We start from the raw sequence: 6926 nt of genomic DNA, 5'->3' as shown, positions 1-6926 counted from the left end.
ACCAACTGCAGTTTGATTGATATTAACTGGAATGCACAATAAAAAAACATGATTTTTGAACAATTTTAAAAACGGAGTTATCTCATTTTGGAACTCATCAAAGAAAAACTGAAATGGTCTCTTAATTTTTTTCCGTGGCTGTATATATATATATATATATTTTTTTTTTTTTTTTTCAGAGAAAGATAAGCATATTGCTTAAATGCACTAGAAATCATCTTGGATAAAAGCTCCAGCCAAATGCACTTATTTTATATATTGTAATACGTACTACTATCATGGTATAACTTTTTTTTCATATCGTGATTTAAGATTCTGCTGGTCATACTGCTGACTCCTAGCTTGAGCCCTTGACTCCGCCCCTCTGTGGTGCAGTGTGTCAAAGTGGAAATCTAGCTGACCTATAGTGTGTGTTGTTACGATGCATGTGGGTGTTCTGTGTATCCATGCATGTGTGTGTTCTTGAGTAGAACCCAGTTTTGAGGAACAGCCCAGATCTCAGTATGTGGAACCAGAACCTGAACCTGAGCCTGAGCCTGAGCCAGAATACGAAGGTGGGATTCATGCATTCATTCTTTTTGGTTGCTGCATTCCTTTATATCTTAGAAAATTTGTCAAGAATGTGGATGGCTTATTATTCACCCCAAAATCAAAAGAAACTTGAAAAAAAATATATTTTGTCAAATGAAAATGAAGCAGTGTTTTATGGTTTAAGACCATAAAACACCCAGGATATGTTGTACTGGTTTTAATTTATGCTTTAATGATTTTTTTACTGGATTACAGTAACTGGAATGTATTGAGACTTAGGCCTGCCGAGATGCTTAGATGTCGTAAAAATAATTTTAAAATAAATAAAATGTTTACGATGTAAAATAAATGTTTACAAATCATACAAAATATGTTTTCTTTTGATTTTGTTTTTATTCATCTGCTTCATTACTCATCCTCAGCCCCACTATTGAGTTTTGTTATGTGACAGCGCCACTGTGTGGGATATTGTGTTATTACAAAAGACAAAGTTAATGACTGTCTCTCATTGTTTTTGATGTTTCAGATGTTCAAGTAGCCAGTGATCATTATGAAACGCACATAGAGTCTCAGCTGCCATATGAGGCGATAGTGGAACCAGACAACATCTATGAAGAGCCTGCACCGGTACATCACACAGAACCAGAACCCCACTGTTCTTACTGACCTTACATCATTTTTTGTCTTGGACTGTGACTCATTTCTGAATGAAACAGTTTAGTAGGAAAATAATATACCGTGGGACTTGATTTGATCTGTTGACATTTAAATAGACTGCAGATATCAGGCTGTGATATTACTGCTTTATATTACTTTCCCCACCCACACAGCCTTGATTACATCAGCAGGAAAGTCATTTCATCCACGGAGAAAGTTATTACATTTTGAAGAAAATATTATGAAAACAAACGTGTGCTTTCATAATAAGATTAGGTCTGTAAATGATTTGGGTTCATGATCTCTTCACAGGTGGAGGAACAGAAAACGTATGATCAGGCTGGTGACCGTGGTGTTTGTGCCAGGGCTCTGTATGACTACCAGGCTGGTGAGTGCTACTCATACTGAGGGTGAATGTGAGTTTGTGTTTTATTGTGCAGATTCAGGAACCGTTTTCTGAAAGATGTTCACACGCTACATACATGTATACTTAAACGTTATGTTCTGAACCCACTGACATACCCATTTTCCCCACAGTTCCCCATCCTCACTCTTGTTATTACCACTGCTTTTTTGTCAATGCTGCACAGTAGTGTAAAAAACATTCATTCCTAATCATGAAAACCATAAATAAATATGGGAAAAATAAACATGGCAATATTTAAATATGGAACAATAAATATGCGGGAAATATAGGTTTTAGCGGCAACAACGTAAACAAACGTTATGTGGCCCAAACTTAAGAAAGCTTGGAACCATTAACTGTTGAGTAGTTTTAACTCAATTTCATTGAAAAAAAGCAGGACTTTACCACCATGTTAATCTGTTTATCAAATCTTAATCCATCATCGAAAATAAAATCCAGATTTTTAACCCAGGGCTTTACTGAAGAGGTTAAATCGCCAAGATTTACATTTGGAGTACGTGAGTCCGACAGACCAAACACAATAATTTCAGTTTTTCTCTCATTAAAATAAAAAAAATGTAAAACATTTTTTTGAAAACTTTGGGCCAGGTGCGTCCAATGAAGCTGTCTATAAAAAACAAATGAAGGCTTTATTAAATAAATATACAAATAAATAAAAAGGAAATGACATAAATAAATATAGAAGAAATAAACATGGCAATATTTAAATATGGGGGGAAAATTTGGAAAAGAAATAAATGCATAATTAAATAAATATACACATAAATAAAAGATAAAAATAACATTAAAATAAATTACATAATAAAAAATATGGAAAAATTAAACATGGTTATATATAAATATGGAAAAAAGAAATAAATATGATATACAAATAAATAAAAGATAATAATAACATTTAAATAAATAAAATAATCAAATGTTAACTTAAAAATAATAACAGCAAAATTAACTTTAAAGGAAACAGTAATACAAAAATACATTAAGAACAAAATTTCGTAGGTGTTTATTCAAGTCATTTATTTTGTTTATAAATTTTTCTATTACATTTTATTATTACATCTATCTATCTGTCTGTCTGTCTGTCTGTCTGTCTCTTAACAAGACATACAAGACTGTGATTGATAAATACCATAAATATGTAGGCCATTGCCTTATAAACATAGTACACACATATTGGCTTAACAGGCATTTACATCATTATGTACACAACGATGTACGATGTGTGTTTAAAAAGTTAATAGCGGAATAGTTGATTACCTATGATTTCTTATTTTCATTGCTTGTGATTGGTCATTTGTGTGTGTATCTCCTCAGCGGATGACACCGAGATCTCATTTGACCCTGATAATATCATTACCAGCATTGAGATGATCGATGAAGGCTGGTGGCGAGGATACGGTCCGGACGGTCATTTTGGAATGTTTCCGTCCAATTACGTTGAACTTATCTAACACAGCTCAACCTATCCCGCACCCTCCATCGGAGTCGGCCTGCGTTGATTTGTCCTGCGCAGATTCAACAGATCTCTGGGGCTTTGAGCAAAATGGGATCGGTATATTTGATTGAAAAGACTGAAACTAAAATCATGCACCAAAAGAGTGGTAATCATGTGATCGGGGGTATTTAAACTCTTGAAAGTGATCTTCTGTATACTGTATTGGTAGTTTTCTTTTGTTCGTATTATTTCATTTCAAGCTGTCCATTAATTTCACAAAACAATACTGATGCTGGCAGACGCCCTCAGCAGAGACGACCCAATAGTTGCAGGAATCCTTGTAATATGGACGGGATGAAAGTCATGCTTGTGATGTTGTTCCCGTCACATCTTTTTAGACTGAACCTTTGTGCGGTTTTTCTTTTTAGCTTTTCAAACATTAAGATTTCAACATAATAAAGGAAACATTTTTCTGTTTTCGAGATGTTCAGCGCAGCTAAGTTTATAGTTTGAACGTAATTTTGCCTTGATTTTGTCCTCTCCACAAGACTGGGTTGGACTGCCTTGGTTTTTTTTCCACAGATGTCTTGGTACAGTGTTTACTGAGAAATAGACGTGACAAGTTAATTTGCTGTTTCCTATAGTCAGCTTTGGTTTTGATGGTATTGTCACCATAGCTGTTAGCTTCAGTGCTTAAGAATCAGCGTGGGTTTAACATTTCTTTAAGACTTGTATACCACAGCTTTCCTGTCTACTCAGAAATGTGGAAAATATTAATACTGTGATTTTTAGGTTTCAGGGATCCGTCATTCTGTCATCTTACTGCCTTGGGGTCTCGGGTTGGGTCTGTATTACACGTGTGACGCCTGTATGCCGAGTATTTGAGTGGATGCACCAAGACTCGAATAAAATCACATCAGTTGTTTCTCCACTCTTTTGATTTTTATTAATCACGTACTTGCATATACTGTCAGTGGGGAGGTAGAGTATTTTTGTGGAGATTTTCAAGATTTATTTTAATAAAGACCCATATGGAAACATCAAAAGATCATAAAATCGTTTGACAGTGTGGTGTTAGACACGTTGTTAGAGGTCATTGTGAATATCTAACAAGTCTGAACAATGTTGTTACTTACATTAAAAGAATAAATTAAAGAGTTTTAAAATGGAACGAAAACCGCTTCCTTGTGTTTGTCCTTTGGCTGTAAAGGGTACAAGCGCTACTCCAGTCACAAGCTACAAAGTTTGCAGTTTTTATTTCTGCGCGTTTGCTTCTCTTAAATTGCAGAAAGACGCCCATCAAGCACTTCTCGAAATTCTTTTTTGAATGACAATACAAAAATTAACCATGGTTAAACTATAGTGACTGTAGTGTTTTGAAGTAAAACAAGTAAAGAGAAATTGACCATGTTCTCACTATAATAACCATAACATTGTCATTTTACTATATTAAACCATGGTTAATGTTCAAAAGGACTTTCAGTGCCCCAGATACAGGCGATTACGCAAGAAAATGTGCACTAATATTACAGTTATGTGTAACACTTTACAATAAGGTTGTATTTGTTAACATTGAGAAATATATTTACTAACAACATAAAATACAATATAGTTGTTCTGCATTTATTAATTCTTGTTAATGTTATGTCAGTACAGTTATTTATGTTTGTGGTACATAGACTGTCATTAACAGATAGAGCTTTTGATTGTGAAGAATGTATTTCTGAAACGAACATAAAGTAAGATTAATAAATGCAGTAGAAGTATTGTTCACTGTTAGTTTATGCTAGCAAATGCACTAATTGTTAAAGGGAAGCTCCACCCCGAAATGAAAATTCTGTCATGAATTACTCCCCATAATTCATATTTGAAGGAATGTTAGCAACTGAGATTTCTGGGGCATCAACTACCATAGTAGGAAAAATATAAATGGTTTTCAAAGATGCCCTAGAATTGTTTGCTTTCCTAAATCTTCAAAAAAATCTTTTGTGTTCAACAGTACAAAAAAATACCGAGACCATATTTTTTCCTACTGTGGTAGTCAATGATGTCCCAGAAATGTCAACAGAGATGTCCCTGTGTTCAACAGAGCAAAGACATTTTTACAGGTTTGGAACAACTTGAGGATGAGTAAATGATGACAGAATTTTCATTTTTGAGTGGAGTATGCCTTTAACAAATACAACCCTGTAATATCTTTCTGGCGGGTGTTCAACTGCATCTTACATTCACTTTCACTCTTCTTGACAGTAGATTATGAAGGTCATTTTCTCTCAATGTTCCTCTTTCGATGTTAAACAAGTTGCTTAAGTGTGGATAGAAACTGCTTGAAATAGAGGTTTAAGTCCCGTGCACATTTAGAAGAAAGCTCTCTTGAATGCACACATTTGAGAAATCATCATAAAACATTTGTGTGCGACCATGAACGTGACACCTTAAATGTTAAATCTTTATAAACGTGCTTATCCAGTGTAAATAGCTGTGCCATTGTGCAAGAAAGTCTTTTCTCATGTCAAATTCTGTCATTTTGTATGTGTCACACACACCGAGTTTCCTGGAATAAGAGAAATCAACATGACGGTTTGGGGATTTTTCTTCCTTTGCTTGATCACCCCCAGTTTCATTTTCAGAAGAAAACAGAAAAAATCGACTGTACTTTTCCCCCCTGTTCAGAGATGACAATCTTGTTTTTTAACTGAATGTCTAACTGATGTTCTCAATCCTCCAGATAACGCATCAGTGCTTTTACCTTAAATCCCATATGTTCCATCCGCACATTATTTAAAATCTGCTATTAATAGATGCTGAGGGGTAAATGTGGGGCAGAGGCATGATGCATTCGAGCACAATATTAACTTTATTTTGAAAAGGGAAGTAAGAAATGTCTTGACGGAAAATATCAGCTCGCTTCTGCAAAAAGAGAAGCCAGACCTGACGTTTTCACTGGGTGAATGTCAGCTACATTTCTATTTTATAAGAGAATTGTAGGAGCCTCATGACATTTTCAATTCAATTTTATTTATATAGCGCTTTTCACAATTGTCATTGTTGCAAAGCAGCTTTACATACAGTACATCATAATAAAACATTTAATAAAAATAATACTACGGGAAAAATTTAAGAGAATATACGGTATTAAGATGCATGGTATTATTGCAAGTTTTTCTCTATGCAATGTACACTGATGTCAGAGGATTGTTGGATACATTTTGTAAAAACAATTCCAATAATATTTAGTGTACCACTGGAAATATGTTCAGTTAAATTCTGTCAAAAGTTCCATTTATTGATTGATCAATTTGGATTATTATATTATTTGTTTTGTGATTATATCTGTGTGCCACCAAATGTTTCATTTTCAAATAAAAAAGTTTTGTTTGGCATGCTGAGAGAGAGAGAGAATGGTGTGTCCCGTGAGACTTTGCGAGCATATATGTTCTTTGAACCGAATGTAAACTCCTCTTTGCAGTAATCGAACTTCTGAATCGAGTCATGCAAAACCACAGATAACATGAGCGTGTTTGCGTGTTATTCATTTAATTCCTAACACAGTCGTTATGTTCTTACGCCAATATCGAATCATACTTAGCCTAGTTCAGTCATATCTGTCTCATAGCCTAATATCTTCTTAACATAAATTCTTAGTCAGGCGTTGCATAAAGTGATAGTTCACCCCAACATGAAAATTCCGTCATCATTTACTCGCCCTCATGTAAATTTAAACCTGTATGACTTTCTTCCTTCCGCAGAACACAAAAGAAGATATTTCGAAGAATGTTGCTAACAGAAAACCGTTGGTCCCCATTCACTTGCATTGGTTTTGTGTCCACACAATAGAAGTGAAAGGGGACCAACGGTTTTTGTTTACCAACATTC

At 34.6% G+C, this 6926-nt stretch overlaps 1 long non-coding RNA gene across 1 annotated transcript; it reads left to right on the top strand.

Annotated features, from left to right (window-relative positions):
• Nucleotides 1-176: 176 nt before the first annotated feature.
• Nucleotides 177-4220, top strand: LOC130550906 (uncharacterized). Its single transcript, XR_008962509.1, has 4 exons — nucleotides 177-554; nucleotides 1058-1158; nucleotides 1501-1576; nucleotides 2930-4220. It is a non-coding gene; the product is annotated as an uncharacterized LOC130550906 (long non-coding RNA).
• The last annotated feature ends 2706 nt before the right edge of the window (nucleotides 4221-6926 follow it).

The sequence above is a fragment of the Triplophysa rosa genome, unplaced genomic scaffold (assembly GCF_024868665.1).
Source record: "Triplophysa rosa unplaced genomic scaffold, Trosa_1v2 scaffold478, whole genome shotgun sequence".
NCBI lineage: Eukaryota > Metazoa > Chordata > Actinopteri > Cypriniformes > Nemacheilidae > Triplophysa > Triplophysa rosa.
This window is presented reverse-complemented; position numbering and strand designations above follow the sequence as displayed.